Below are 16,893 nucleotides of genomic sequence, written 5' to 3'. Positions count from 1 at the left end.
CAAATTCAGGAGAAATGTCATGAGCAGAATCAAGACTTATATGTAATTTTTGTCATTCTTACTAAGGCCTTTAACTCTGTAAATCAAGATGGCCTATGGACAGTCCTCTGCAAGTTTGGTTGCCCCAGTAAGTTTGTCAACATGCAGGAATGAAGGTTTGTGTCCTTGACAAAGACTGCTTCTTAGCTACCTTTGTTGTCACCAGTGTAATAAAACAAGGTGGTGTGCTTGCCCTGACATTATTTAGCATCATGTTTACAGCTATTCTAATGGATACTTGTTTGTGGCATATATATATAAAGTAGAATGAATTATATTGTAAAAATAGAAAGGATTAAAGAAATGTTGTGTGTACCTTTAAGCAAAAGAGCTGAAATGTTAAAATACAGAGGAAAAAGAGGAACATTAAGGCATAAACAATGAGCTAATGGTGAAATATTAGCCGGAGATTGGTAAAAGTTAGCAAGGAAATTAACTATGTATATCTAGCCTCAAGTGAACTTGTCAGTTCTGCTCCCTTTGTTATCTTGTCAAGTTTTCTCCCTTTTGATAAATTGAGATAGTTTGTGTCTTGCATGGTGCTCACATTATCTGGGTGTTATTAGCAGAGCGCTGTGCTAATAAAACAGAGTGGTCTGACAAACTGTGAGTCCCGAGTCTAACTTTGACACCAGCATGCAAAGACAATTATTCACAAATTACTGTTTGCTGATTGTGCTTTATTGTAAACGCAGCAAAACATTTTGGTGTAATGATCTGCCTAAAGAAAACAAAAGTCATGGTCCATCCTGACTGGGAAATACTGCAACTACTCCAGTTGTGTCCATAGATTATGTACCGCTCAAGGTCATCAATAAATGTTGCTACCTAGGCAGTGTCATTTCATTAGATGGCATGATTTACAAAGACATTATGAAGTACATTAGTGCAGCCAGCAATGACTTTGGAAAACTTCAGTGTTTTCTCTGGAATGAAGATGGTGTCAGAATGCAAATAAATTGATGTTTACTGCACTGACGCCATCACCCCACTCCTCTACAGTGATGATATGTGGACTACTTACCAACATCACATATAATGTTTGGATTAATTCCACCTACAATGTCTATGGTGGATAATGGGAATTAAATGGCAAGGTCTGGTTCCTAATACAGAGGCCCTTGAGTGCTGCAACATTCACAGGCATTGAAGCTTTTATAGTGAGAGCTCAGCTGAGATGGTGCGGTCATGTGGTCCATATGTCTGACAGTAGAACACCCAAGGCCATCTTTTATGGAGAATTGCAGACTGGAACTCATTCTAGGGCCAGACCAAGAAAATTGGACAAAGACACTCCCTAGGCCAACCTCCAATCTTGCAATGCGGACTGCAACATCTGGGAGCTATTAGCTCATGACAAGATCCAGTGGAGGCAGCTCTGCCTCCTTGGATTGAGAGATTTTGAGTGCTCGTGTATTGCTGCAATCGAGTATAGACATGCAAGGCGTAAAGATAAAAGCAGTGCACATCCATCTACAGTTGTCTTCATCTGGGGCACTTGCAAATGGGGCTGCAGGTCCAAAATTGGTCTTTGGTCTTGTAGCAGGGTGGTTACCCGCTCCAGCTCTGGCAGGGTTAAAACCAGCCCTGGGAGAGGGCCGGAGGGCGGGGAGAACAGCCCAGGCTGAGTGGGAAGCAGGCTCAGCTGGTGCCACGCCCCAATTAGAGCCCAGCTGGCCCTATGAAGGCTTGATCCAGGAGCTCAAGCAAACACTCTCTCTCTGCCTTTAGAGGGAGAAGGGCCTGGCTGCTGGGGAACGTACCTGGGTATCTAAGGTGGAGCAGGGCTGGGGGAAGGCAAGAGGAGCTGGGGAGATCTGGCCTGGAAACCCCCCAGGCTGCAGGCCGAGGGTAAGGCCAACTGGGTACTGGGGTTGCAAAGGGGCAGCCCAGGGGTAGGCAGAGGCAGTAGGTCCAAACCCCTTTGCTTGTGATGAGTGGCTGATACACTGCAGTCTGCCCCAGTGAACGGGGGCTAAGTGATGACTGGCAGTAGCCAAGACTGAGGTGAAGTGGGGATAGTGAGTGGGGGTTCTCCTGGGAGGGGGAGACCTTGATACTGAGGGATTCTGCAAGGGGGGCAGAAACCCAGTGAAGGGGCACCAGGTCCTGGGAGGGACACGGGAGCCAGAGTGAGGTAAAGTGGATCACCAGCCTGCAGAGGGCGCTCCAGTGCTGGGATGAGCTAATTCCCACAGATAACCCCAGCAGGAGGTGCCGCAGGGGTGAATCTACACGCTTACAGGTCTCATCTCAGGACCCCAATAAGTGTCGGTAGCTCATCCGTTGAACTTGACATGCAACATCATCACCATCATCATCATTTAGTTCCACTTGTTGAGTTTCTTTAGTTTTCACTACTATTTGTTCTTATTTTTCTTTAAAAAAAACAAAGGTTGCATTTTTCACTACTTATTTCCTTCTTTTGGTATCATACCTGTATTAGAGTTAGTCAAAGGTGCCAATTTATTATGGCAATTAATTATATTTTGGGAAATGTAATATATATATATATATAATTTCCCAAAATATTGTTTTCTTTGTTCAATTAAAAACCACCACCCCTGCCGCCTGCCACCCCAAATTTTCAGTTTTCAAATATCCTGGGACTAACACAGCTACAACACTGCGGACAGTTTTCAAAAAATATTTTCAGTCAAAATGTCAAGTTTTTGAAAATCAAATAGTGCAGATTGCCACCAAAAACACATACAATTACCAAACCAGTTTCAAATTTCAGTTATCATATTTAACAACAAAATTTTGACTAAATTGAAAAAAAACCCTACTATCATGGTCTTCTGCAGAGGCTAATTTAAAGTTTCAAATGTTCCTTATAGATATGAAACCAGTAGACGGAATTCAGCTACAGTTATGCTGCACTGTGAGAAAAAAAGTGCTAATGCACCATAAAGAAACCCACTCCACCAGCCTCATAGCCAAACTGCAGGCTTGAAGTTAATGCTCATCTGGCTGGAGTATGCCTGACTGCAAACCACATTCACATGCACACATTCTATAAATAAATAAATAGAATAGATTCTATAAATAAATGAACAATATACATCAGCTATTACTGCAACAGTGACATAGCAACCTGAGAAGGCAGAGCAGATTCCACATTTCAAAGACAATCCCATACCACTGCACATTCCCAAATGGGGAGCTTAGCCTGCCAAGTTTCAGCTCTTTAAAAAGAAGCACAACAAATTTTGGGTCAAATTCAGACATCAAGAATGTGATCTAAATGTTTCAACAGATTTTTGGCAACTTTGATTAAAGTGTTTTATTTTCTTGTAGTGGACTTAAAGTATTGTTTGGAGTTCAGGTTTCAGAGTAGCAGCCGTGTTAGTCTATGTCCGCAGGAGTACTTGTGGCACCTTAGAGACTAACAAATTTATTTGAGCATAAGCTTTTGTGGGCTACAGCTCACTTCTTCAGATGCATAGAATGGAACATATATTGAGGAGATATATATACACATACAGAGAGCATGAAAAGGTAGGAGTTGTCTTACCAACTCTGAGAAGCCAATTAAGTAAGAGAAAAAAGCTTTTGAAGTGATAATCAAGATAGCCAAGTACAGAGAGTTTCATAAGATGTGTGAGAATACTTACAAGGGGAGATAGATTCAATGTTTGTAATGGCTCAGCCATTCCCAGTCCCTATTCAAGCCGAAGTTGATTGTATCTAGTTTGCATATCAATTCCAGTTCAGCGGTTTCTCCTTGGAGTCTGTTTTTGAAGCTTTTCTGTTGCAAAATTGCCACCCGCAGGTCTGTCATTGAATGACCAGACAGGTTAAAGTGTTCTCCTACTGGTTTTTGAGTGTTACGATTCCTGATGTCAGATTTGTATCCAATAATTCTTTGGTGCAGAGACTGTCCGGTTTGGCCAATCTACATGGCCAGCAATGCACCTCTGCCATGTACATTGGAGTTCAGTTTGGGATTGGCTTCCAGTTTCTACATGACAGGTCTTGAGGATCTGAGGGAGACAGGAGTAGTGAGCTTTTCATGATGACAGCACAGGCAGAATTAGATTTCCCCTGGTGTGGGGGGGTCATCAGATTGAGTAATAACAGTGTTTGTGACATTTGGATCTTAAGAGGAGCATAGCCAAATGAAACTTAGGTGATGTGTATCACAGGTCAGGGCAAGTGCACTTGTGTTCCCCCTCCAAGGTCCCTCGAGGGCACCCACTCTAGGCTCCCAACTCCTCTGCTATCAACTCTCTTGGGCAGAGACCCATGTCTCTCTACATCCTGACCAGAGTGTTTTCAGGTTGCAGAGTTCCCTGACTACACTGTGGTATCCCAAGCAAGCCAGACTGCCTAAACAGGCCAGCAGCTATGCTTTTCTTTCTCTCTAAGAACAGCACGGTACATAATCCATCCAAAGTTCTCATTTAATATCTAATGGAGCAAATTCTGAGCATGATTTGTTAAATTGTCAGTATTCTCTCATTATTTGCAATTAGGTTTGATTGACATTATTTGTTCTTAACAAATCCATGTTGACTTTTAGTTATCACCTTATTATCTTCTATGTGTTTGAAGACTGATTATTTGCTCCATTATCTTTCCAGGTACTGAATCTATAATTCACTGGTTTGTCCTTTTTCCTCTTTTTTTATAGCTAGGTACTCTGTTTGTCCTTTGCAAGGCCTCTTGCATCTCTCCCATCTTCCATGAGTTTTCAGAGATAATTATTAATGGCTCAGAAATCTCTTCAGCCAGTTCCTTAAGTATTCTAGGATGTATTTCATCAGGCCTTGCTGATCTGAAGACATCTAACTTGTCTTTAGAGATTCTTAACTTGTTCATGATATATTTTGTTCATCAAAACCAAATATGACTTTTTAGGAAAGTGTTCCCTTGGGCACACAATAAGCATTTTACACTGTTCTGGGGTTGGTGATGAAGGAGGGTTGACTTGTTTAAACTATTTTGCAATCCCTGCCAAACAGCTTTCTTATATGCCCTACACATCCTGCTAAACAATGAAGAGGATTCTTTAACACCTCTAGGGTTATCTTGTCACTTTTTTTCTCATCAGTAAATGTATCCTACTTAAGATGATAACGAAAACCAGCACTTGTGTTAATTTGTAATGAAAGGTTACACTGGGGTGTGAGATGGAATGTTTATCTGATCTACTTTGATTGTGAGCTCCACACACAGTCAAACATGTGGTTTGTTGCTTGTCCTTTAATACTAATGGAAATGGCAAATTTGCACAATTTGAAAATTCAAAAGTCACAAAATATAACTCTTGAAAATAACTAAAGCGCTTCTGTGATCACATGGCATAAGTGATAAAGGAGCCAATAGGTTCCAATTTTTATGAAACTGGTAAACCTAGACCACTTCTGGACTCATACTATATGTTCATAGATAATCTCAAGGAAGAGTAGTATGATTGCCTCAGTATATCATGAATGATCTCAGAGAGCAAGTAAATAGTTGGTTAAAACATTAGCAGATAATACTCTAAACACCAGTAAAGGCAAAGAAATTTGCCCCATTAGATATTAAATGAGAACTTTGGATGGATTTTGTAACATGCTGTTCTTATCTAGAGAGAAAGAAAAGCACAGCTGCTGGCCTGTTTGGCAGTCTGGCTTGCTTGGGATACCACAGTGCAGTCAGGGAATTCTGGTCAGGATGTAGAGAGACATGGGTCTCTGCCCAAGAGAGTTGATAGCAGAGGAGTTGGGAGGCTAGAGTGGGTGCCCTCAAGGGACCTTGGAGGGGGAACACAAGTGCACTTGTCCTGACCTGTGAGACACATCACCTAAGTTTCATTTGGCTATGCTCCTCTTAAGATCCAAATGTCACAAACACTGTTATTCTGCAATCTGATGACCCCACACCAGGGGAAATCTAATTCAGCCTGTGCTGTCATCATGAAAAGCTCACTACTCCTGTCTCTTTCAGATCCTCAAGACCTGTCATATAGAAACTGGAAGCCAATCCCAAAGTGAACTCCAAACAATATTTTAAGTCCACTACAAGAAAATAAAACACTTTTATCATAGCTGCCAAAAATCTGTTGAAAAGTTTAGATCACATTCTTGATGTCTGAATTTGATCCAAACTTTGTTGTGCTTCTTTTTAAAGAGCTGAAACTATGCTAGGTAACACTTCAGTGTTTGCTCTATAACTGTAAAATGTGTATTCAGAAACTCTGCAACTCACAAAATGGGACTACAACTTCACCTATTGCAAAATACTTGAGTCCTACAGAAGTTATTATCTCCTGCTCATCAGGAAGGACTACTGAATCCAAAAGGGCCACTGTGGAACAACGTTGTCAATTGCTCTCACCCTCCAACCATGAAAAGATTAGTGCAGAAGCCCTCATCCCATCAGCTTGTACTCTAGGGAAGTGGTCATAAAAATCCCTGACCAGAAGGAATTGGGGTATTTTTATGCTGTTTGGAATCTAAGGGGCAAAGATTCCTAAACATAAGCAAGAGATCCCCAGGACTAACCTGGGTTAGCCCTAATGGACATATAGACATATAGAGCTGGCATATTTCAACAGCTCTATCATCATCTGAAACCTAAAACTGCAACTTATTTATGTGTGTATGTGTAACCTTGTAAATAACTCTCATTTCTTTTTTTCTAGTTAGTTTATTAGAAGGATCTGCTACAAGTGTTGTCTTTGGTGGGAGATCTAAGGTGCAAATTGACTTGGGGAAGTGACTGGTCCTTTGGGACTGGGAGTAACCTGAATATTTTGTGATCTTTAGCGTGGTGTAAAGTGACCATCTATCACAGGGTAAAGCATACCTGGGCAGCAAGATAGATTGGAATGCCTAAGGAGACTGTCGGGACTCTATGTTAAGGTTCTATTGTGCCTGAGTTTACACTTGTTATTTGGTTGGTGAAATCTAATTATAGAATGCACAACCAGTTTGAGGTTTGTGCCCTGCTTCTTAACAGTCTGCTCTGAGGTTGCTATTCTCACTCATGAGCCACTCCAGACAGCATGACAAAGATCAAAGAACAAATTCTGCAAGCACACATGCTGATCCCAAGCCACCCTGTTAAAGCAATGGGCTGGAGGGGGTGTCAATTAAGTCAGAGTTTGGGCCAAGGGTAAGGCATAAACAATACAGATGTCTGCCTGTATAGATCTGAAATCTGTTATTAATGTGATAATTCAGCCTGTAAAACTTCCTCCCAGTTAAAAAAATATTGCAAGGTTTATTTTTTTAACATATACTTCAGTGCCTCTCTCCCAGGAAGTGATGGTGAGTGCAAATGCTAGAGAGAGAGAGAGTGTGTGTGTGTGTGTGTGTGTGTGTGTGTGTGTGTGTAGAGAGAGAGAGAAAAGAAAAAAAAATTAAAAAATGGAACCACAAGATACATGCTGAACATCACCAGTCATTCAATCACTTGTGTTGTTGCATCTTATTTCCCACCCTTCTTTAGTTGTTTATTTAAACTCTACATTCTTCAGGGAAGAGACCTGGGGCAAGGTCAGAGGTAGGTATACATCAGTCCGAGTGAATCTAAGAGTGTGCAAGCTGTGGTGTTTTACATATTGAAAGGGGTCAGAAGGGAAGGATATAGTAAGTTCCAATATCTCTAACTTATGCCTACATCCTCCAAATAATTGTTTTTTCTGCTACATAATTGTCCCACACAACTGGCCTCCCTTGTCTCTGGTGCCTTTCATCAGCAACAGTTCCTATATTGTGATGGCCCGCCTTTGGGTGAGTGGCAACTTGTCCCTCCAGTCTGGTCACCAATCTGCTTTGACTCCTTCAGGGGTAACAAATCTCACAACCTTGGGAAGAGTCTTCAGCCCACCTCCGGACCCGTTTGGGTGGCTCATCCTTACCCTATGGATCTCGGCATCTCTATCTTCTCCTCACTCCTGAGAGGAGGGGCAGGAAAGGTGATTGGTAAGGGGAGCCCAGACCCTCCATCTCCACTGAGTTCCAGCCCAGGGGTCTCTGAGAGGCAACAATATCAGTGCCTCGAGGCTGCCTCCCTGGGCCACTTCCTACCATTCACCTCTCCCCAGTCTCAAAGTCTTACATACAATAACAATAATAATAATAAAAATAATTTGACCCTTCAGCCCTTCAGGGCTGTGCTGCTAGCCTCTTCCTGGAGTGAAGGCTTCTGCAGCACCCTTGTTCAACAGCTCTCAGGATAGGTTTGTTTTCTACCCTGTGTCTCTCTTATTTAATTTCCTTCCTCCAGCTAGCGTAGTCTCTGCTAGTGTGGGCAGATGGGGGAGGCAGAGTCACCTAGGCCCAGAACTGCTTCTTAACCCCTTCAGTTCTAGCAGGGGCACCCCAGTGCAAGGTCAAATAAGAGGTACCGTGAGAAGAAGTTCTATTGCATGTTAATGAGACAAGTCTGACTGAATCTAACAACATAACTGAACCTATGGAAGTCTGAGTTAGTGTGGTATACATGCCAAAGTCTCTAGAAGAAGGTAAATATTTTACCACTTAAGAGTTCAGCCCGTTGTCTTCTTACTTGTTCATAAAATGGTTAGCACATGTGGGGTGCTACATAGAATAATAAATTCCTTTTTCTTGCTGAAAAATATTAAGTAAATTTGATTAAATAACTTGGTAACATGAGAAATGAAAGCAGAGACTAATGGCAAAATGTATTTTTTTAGGAAATAAATGCCAACCAAGAAGTATATTAGACCCTGGCATGGCTATTAGTCATTACCATGTTAAAAGTAATGACCATATGTTATTAGCATTACACTAAGTATTTCAATTCAGTTTTTAAAAGGGACTGCAAAACCAAAAATAAAACAGTACCTGTGGGCTATTTGCTTCTCCCCTCCTTTTTTACTTCAATTTCTTCACCTTATTTTTCCTCTTCCCTCACCTCTAGCCCTCCTCCCCTATAAGCCAAATAAACACTGTGTGTGTCTATATATATATATATGCCACAGTGGACATTATAGATAGATAGATATGCCACAATGTAAATATATATACATATTTACATTGTGGCATATCAATATGTATAGACACCTATATTAAATTTACACTGTGGCCTCAATTTGAGATTCAGACTCTAAATTGGCAAGCATCTCTAGTGTACTAATTTTTAATAGTGTGTCTAATTACCAGGTGTGTCAAATTACCAGGCTAATCATACCTCTATTTTGTAGAGGGATGGATACACTTATTTTGAAAATAACAAATAACTTTCACAATTAGTTTTAAAATAACTGAATCATTTTAGCAGTCTCCCCGTACATTCACATATGTAATGATTTATGAACTGCTTTTTCTATCTGTCTTTTAGTTTTAAAAATCTGCACTTCTCCTAACTGTTTTTATATTGTTTGCCAAAGAGCTGTTATCCTTCCACCAGCTCCAGTGCTTTACATGTTCTGTGGTTTCTAGGCTGTCAATCCCACACCTTTCATGTGTACTAATCATTCACACACACTCACACTCTTAAATGTAATGAGGAAGATATTAATAGGTTTTTCTTAGAGTAGTGAAAAAAAGAATAAAAGGAAGCAGTCATACGAGGATAAAACAGTGAGGTTTTGGGGTTAGTGTTAATAAGGTAGGTTGGAGTTTTCAAAATCTTACATGAGATTCTGAGATGAAATTAATGGAACAGATGTGTAATATGGTTTTGCTTCCTGGAATAAGAGGGTCATTTATCCACAGAATTTGGAATCCCTAAATATTATGTCCTGATCCTGTAAACAGACACTTTCTTAAATTTCTACATGAATGGTCCCACTACATTTGCTTCAGAGAAGGGCATTAAGTTAAGCATGTGTTTAACTATTTTTAGGATTGAGGACTAGAGGTTAGAAATTTCAGTAGTAGTCAATACTGCAAATGATTAAGGCATAAATAATTGTTTTAGCACAGGCAGGTGTCATATCTATAAAGGGAAGGGTAACAACCCTCCTGTATACCGTACTATAAAATCCCTCCTGGCCAGAGGCACCAAAATCCTTTAACCTGTGAAGGGTTAAGAAGCTCAGCTAACCTGGCTGACACCTGACCCAAAGGACCAATAAGGGGACAAGATACTTTCAAATCTTGGGAGGGAGGAGGGAGGCTTTTGTTTGTGCTCTTTGTTTTGGTGGTGTTCGCTCTTGGGACTAAGAGGGACCAGACATCAATCCATGTTCTCCAAATCTTTCTGAACAAGTCTCTCATATTTCAAACTTGTAAATAACAGCCAGGCAAGGAGTATTAGTTTATCTTTGTTTTCTCAACTTGTGAATTTTACCTTTGCTAGAGGAAGTTTTATCCCTGTTTTGTTGTAACTTTGAAACTAAGGCAAGAGGGGGTTCCTCTGGGCTCTTCGAATCTGATTACCCTTTAAAGTTATTTTCCATCCTGATTTTACAGAGATGATTTTTACATTTTCTTTTTAATAAAATCCTTCTTTTAAGAACCTGACTGACTTTTCCATTGTCCAAAGACCCAGGGGTTTGGGTCTTTGATCACGTTGTAACCAGTTGGTTAGGATATTATTCTCAAGCCTCCCCAGGAAAGGGGGTGTGAGGGCTCCGTGATATTTTGGGGGAAGAGGAACTCCAAGTGGTCCTTTCCCTGTTACTTGTTATATCACTTGGTGGTGGCAGCGCACCAGGTTTAAACTAAGCTGGTAGAAATAAGCTTAGGGGGCTTTCATGCATGTCCCCACAACTGTACCCTAGAGTTCAGAGTGGGGAAGGAACCCTGACAGCAGGTCAAAGTGAGAAAGATGAATTTTGGAATTGTTCTGCAGTTGGTGATGGAGAAGAAAATGTCTATCTTTGCTACCTAACATTGCTTTCAGCCAGTTGGAGCTCTTGGCCAGTAGGGAATCCCTGTGGGATAGAGGCTGCTGTTAGGAAAAGGCACTTAGAGGTTGGACTCTGATCAGAAGGGAGAAAGAAGAACATTTTGAAAGGTTAAAAGAGTCTTTGAAAAAGATTAGCCACACTTTTCAGGGCTTATCCAAACAAAGTCAAGCATTTGCCCATCTATAATAATTGCTGCTATGTAACTGAGTATGTGAATTTTTCACAACAGTCAGAGCTGTTCTGTCCACAGGACGGACCAGGGCAACCGCCCTGAGCCCCGCGCTTTGGGACGTGGGGTCCAGGGTGGCCTGGAAGGTTAGCGGGGGGCCTGGCACTGACAGCAACGAGTGACCCAGCCCCAGCCTGCCCCGCTCCACCCGCTGGCTCCTGGTGTCGCTCAGGGGAGGGAGCAGAAGCCACAAAGAGGCAGGGCGGAGGCTTGGGGGAAGGAGTGGAATGGGGGCGGGAGGGTGGAGGAGGGGGGAAGGGGCAGGGGCTGGAAGAGTCGGGTTGGGGGAAGGAGTGCATACACCCCCACCCCAGGACAACCCCCCCACACACCTCCGTCCCAGGCCCGGCACCCCCCTAGGGACGGCCCTGACAATAGTTTTACTATTTTGCTACTGTTTGTACCAACCACGCATATTTGGTTGCAAGATCATTTTGGCTGTAATGCTAATTTGAAACAAGCTTGCAGAGGATTATTCAATTTGTTCAGTTTCTTTGAACTTGTTGAATATGCTGTACTTTGTGCAAGCAATTAATATTGTCAAAATATTGCAAAGTAAAATGAGATTTGTAGTGAATAAAATTGGTGCCTAATTTGCATAAACAAAGTACTGTATGCAAATCTGTGTCCAAACTGGTAGTATAGTACGTGTTCAAAAATCCAAGCAGTTGTTTGTGAGAACAAATGTACAATTCTATGGGTAATTACTTGATTGGTTACCTGTATTTTGAGGCATGACTTAGACACTGATGTTTGAAAATGCAGCTCAAACATTAGGAGTGAAATCCTTGCTCTATTGAAGTCAGTGGGGCCAGGATTTCAACCTAGATTGCTAGATGGTTCAATGCAAGTAGTCACAGAATTTTTAAAAGGAATTTTGATAATTCCACATCCATTATATGACAATCTATTTCTATCATTTAGAAAGCTTGTCAATAGAAACCAGAGTTTCTATTGACAAGCTTTCTAAATGGTATATATATATATATATATATATATATATATATATATATAGTTTACAGTGTTTACCAGTTCATTTCAGGTTAGCTCAAGAAGACAGTGAAAGGTTATTACATTTATTAGTCTCTATTCTTTCCTCAAAATTTACTCTTTATTACATTCAGTGATTCGTTTTCACCGTTATTTTCATCTCATGTCTTTGAATTTTATTTTTTGCTTCAGGGCAAAGCATGAGGGCAAAGTAATCATAAAATAAAATAAAGACTTCTCTCACATCTCCTTCCAGTTGAGATTAAACAATCTGTGTTGATTGACAGAATGATTTTTTTCCCCATTGTGAATGTGTTTTCTTTCTTTCTGTGTGGGGATAGCTCTCCAAGGTGCAACCTGATTGTAAGTCAGGATACATTCCATACCATGAACAAAATAATGGCTTTCTTGAGAATAATTTTAGCCAAAAGCAAAGTGATTGAACTTTGTAAATAAGTTTTATTGTAAAGGATTTTCTCCTGCTGTTGAACAGAATACCCTTTTTGGAAAATACATGTAGATTTCAGGGGATATATTTTTTAATCTGACATCTGAAGTAGAATTTTCAAAAGATATAGTTAGGCTTACAATTTTGAAGATGTATGATGATTATTGAGGAATTCTCTCTCTTAGGTTAACACACCATCATATTTGATCATTTCACTCTGAGTTTATCCTCACAGATTTTAACTTTTAACCCTGCCTTCTTCTGTGATCAGAGAACAATACAAGCCCCTATTAGATACAACTTCACACAACTATCCCAAGAAGTTTAAGAATGGTTGTGAAATACAGCACAAATAATACTTATTGGGACAGTGTTTGCTCTACAGGTAATTTTACATTACAAATATAGATATATAGGGTCATATCCTCAGCTTGTGTAAACTGGCATAATTCCATGGGAATCAATGGAGTTTCAGCAATTTACAACACCTGTGGATCTGATTCTACATCTGAAAGTTTCAATACAACCCCTAAACGAACATTAGCTCCTAAAGCCAAGACATAACTGACAGTTTTCATAACTGACTCTGTATCAGAGCAAGTGTGATGTTACCCTGTAGTGGCTTAACCACAGAAAGGGTGTGGAACCTGCTGTTACTGATAGGTAGAAGCCTGTGGTTTCAGAGTTAGAAGACGCTTCCATTCCGTTTTCTGGATATGTGTATGATTTATTTAGCAACTGTGCTGTTGTCTGTATCACATGGATTTGCTAGAACTCAAACATGTTTTTAAAAATGTAATCCTGTCTGTAACCTTTACCCAAACCCTAACCTCAGCCCCAAAATAAACAAAAGGCAGTTGGGGAGTGGTGGGCAAGGAAGAGAGAGAAAAGGAAAAAACCACAAGAAGCAAAACAACACCTTTAAATCTAAAAGAAAATAAATTCTGCTTTCCAACACAACATAGATATTCAGAGCTTGATCCATAGCCCATTGAGATCAATGAAACGCCTTCATTTGACTTCAATAGGAGTTGGATCAGCCCTAAATTCCACTGGAAAGGCTCAGATTCGCAATCTATGCATTGCTTTATCCTGTGGTTAACCAGCTGTACCAAGCCCAGGCATGCAATCATTATTATATAACATTGTCTCCAAGGAACTTTTTCCTACTGTTGATTTAGAGATTGCCTACACTTAAGCACTACAGTGGCACAGTTGCTGTGCTGCAGCTGCACCGCTAGAGCACTTTAATGTAGACACTCCCTATGCCAACGGGAGGGGTTCTCCTGCCAGGATAGGTAATCCACCTCCCTGAGAGGCAGTAGCTAGGTGAACAGAAGAATTCTATTGTCGACCTAGGTCTGTCTGCATGGGGACTTAGGTCAGCTTAGCTATGCCTCTCAGGGGGGTGGATTTTTCACACCCTTGAGCAATGTAGTTATGCCAACCTAATTTTCTAGTGTATACCAGGCCCTATAGGAATGGCATATGTGTGAACCTGCCATAGAAATCAACTTCTTGCTTCATTTGACTATAGAGCTTAGGAGAGGTGATTAAATGCCATCCATCAAATAACGTATCTGGTGAATTTCACAGCAGTTTTTTTGAATAAATTATTTGACAAATAGCTTTTCCCATTATGTGCACAGCTTATAGTGCTGGGTGAATAATTCACTAGTATATATGAATTTTGTGAAACCACTTTCTGTTTCATACATCTTGTCACAACCACAGGGGGCCTTAGTTGGAACTCGTGTATAGTCAATTACACTGATGGTAATGGAGAACAACTTTCTCCCCTCCCCAAATAATAATTAATGGCAATGCCTTTTGTTAAGATCTCTAACTTCATTCCAGTGTGCAGGTAAAGCCTGGGACTCAGATAGAACCATTTTGACTTCAATGGGACTCCATGCAGGCAAATCCTTACATCCAATTGCAGGGATTTAATATAGCACTGCCTATTTTCAAGTATCAGAGGGGTAGTCGTGTTAGTCTGTATCCACAGAACAAAAAGGAGTCTGATGGCACCTTAAAGACTAACAGATTTATTTGGAATAAATATTTATGCCTGTATCTGTGAATTTCACCCCATGCATCTGAAGAAATGGTTTTTTTACCCATGAAAGCTTATGCCCAAATAAATCTGTTAGTCTTTAAGGTGCCACCAGAATACCTATTCTAAATGCAACTTTATAGAGTTATTGAAAATATTGTGATGTTTCCATACTAAAACCCACTCATTTTCTTCATCCTCTACCTTGCCAGGACTAATTATCATGAACAAAGGAAAATATTGGAAATAAGGTATGAAATATTGATTTTAGAATATAAAAGAGAATATAGAGAATAGCACCTATACAACACTTGAGCCATCACATAAATTCATACGGCTGTTTCCCCATAGGGCCTTTGTTGATGTATACATTTAAAAAGGGAAAGCACATGTTTCTAATGGTTCATGCCTGGAGACATGCAAATATATGAAAACTTGTGCAAACTTAAAATCTATTGGTTTCTTTGTTAGAGGATTTTGGCAGATCTCTGTTACTGGGGCAGTCACAGTAGTAAAAGTGCTGATTAAACAGATATTCGAGGATTAACCACCAGAAAGAAATTGTTGTGGTAAAAACTTTGAAGTTAATTAGTTACATTTAATGTATAACACTCATTAGTTACTTGTGCTCTTTAGAAAAAAAGTACAATACATTTTCCATGTCCTTATCTTTAGCTTGACCACCTAAGTAATGTGCTGCTACTACATATTAGCAAAACTGTTTCATTTCAATGGCATTGATATAAGCAATGGTAACATCAAAGCAAGCAGGGGAAATCAAAAACTGTAAACTCGGATTGCTTTTTAACATTCAACAAAAACTTTAAAATGGTTGTAAAGTTCAGATCTGGCACAGATAGCCTGAAGTATTAAAGCAGAGATGTGATCTTGGTTTATAAACTGATTTTTTCAGACTTAATGTAGGCTGATCCAGAAACTGGGTAACTGAAAGTGAGAGACAAGAAGAAATGTCAAGTAAAAGTCAGAGATTAATGAGTAACAGTCTACTAGGGAGGAAGGGGAAAATAAGAACCAGAACAGGGGAGATGGATAAAAAATAACTTCTCTAGGTGTCAGACAGATCATTATGATGCAAAATACAAAAGAGAAAAGGGTGACTTTTTAAAGCCACATAATATGCATTTATTAATGTATATTTTTTCAAGGAAGCAACATGATAAAAAGCTTTAAATTGCGATATATACATTTACTGTGGATTGAAAAATTACTGTAATTATTCTTCCATAGCTGTCAACATGGTGTTTGCTGTCAGACAAATACAAGAGAAGTGCATGGAACAGAACATGCACCTGTATGCTGTCTTCATAGATCTGACAAAGGCATTTGATACCGTCAACAGGGAAGCCCTTTGGACTATTCTAACACGACTTGGCTGCCCAAGAAAATTTGTCCAGATTATATGCCTTTTTCATGACAGCATGAGAAGCAAAGTATTGTCTGATGGAGCCACATCAGCCCCCTTCAACATCACCAACGGCATGAAACAAGGATGTGTTCTCACTCCTGTCTTATTTAACCTGTTCTTTGCATGCGTCCTGAATCATGTAATGAAAGATCTGGATCGAGGTATATATTTGAAATACTGGCATGATGGTTCACTTTTTGACCTCCATTGCCTGAATGCAAAGACTAAGACAGTGCAGAAACTCCTTCTTGAGGCACTCTTTGCCGACAACTGTGCCCTCATGGCTCACACTGAAGCTGTTCTTCAGCACATTGTCAACAAGTTTGCCGAGGCCTCGCAACTTTTCTTACTAGCTATCAGCCTCGGAAAGACAGAAGTACTCCATCAACCTACACCTGGATCAAATGCTTCTGTCACAAGTATTTCCAATGACGGCACTCATTTTAAAGTAGTGGAGAACTTTAAATACTTGGGTAGTGTCATATCCAGTGACGGATCACTGGATAATGAGATCAATGCACGAATATCCAAAGCAAGCCAGGCACTTGGCTGTCTGTGTGTCAAAGTTTTAAACCACCACAACATCTGGATGTCAACAAAACTGCTTGTGTACAGAGCTGTTGTTCTTTCATCTCTTTTCTATGGGTGCGAAACATGGACACTATATAGGCGTCACATCAAGCAGCTTGAAGCATTCCACGTGCGCTGCCTCCGCAACATCATGAACAGATTTCTGTATCAAACCATAAGAAAGCTTAAACGTTCCTCTCCATTTTTAGGATCTGACGTTTTTATTAAATGCAATTACAGTAATTTAGAAATAGCAGTAATGCAATACTACACATACACATTAAGGTCTGTATAGTGTAATAAAAAAGTAGCAGTAATA

Source organism: Mauremys reevesii, linkage group 5 (genome assembly GCF_016161935.1).
Source record: "Mauremys reevesii isolate NIE-2019 linkage group 5, ASM1616193v1, whole genome shotgun sequence".
Classification (NCBI taxonomy): Eukaryota; Metazoa; Chordata; order Testudines; family Geoemydidae; genus Mauremys; species Mauremys reevesii.
Note: the sequence above shows the minus strand (reverse complement) of the source record.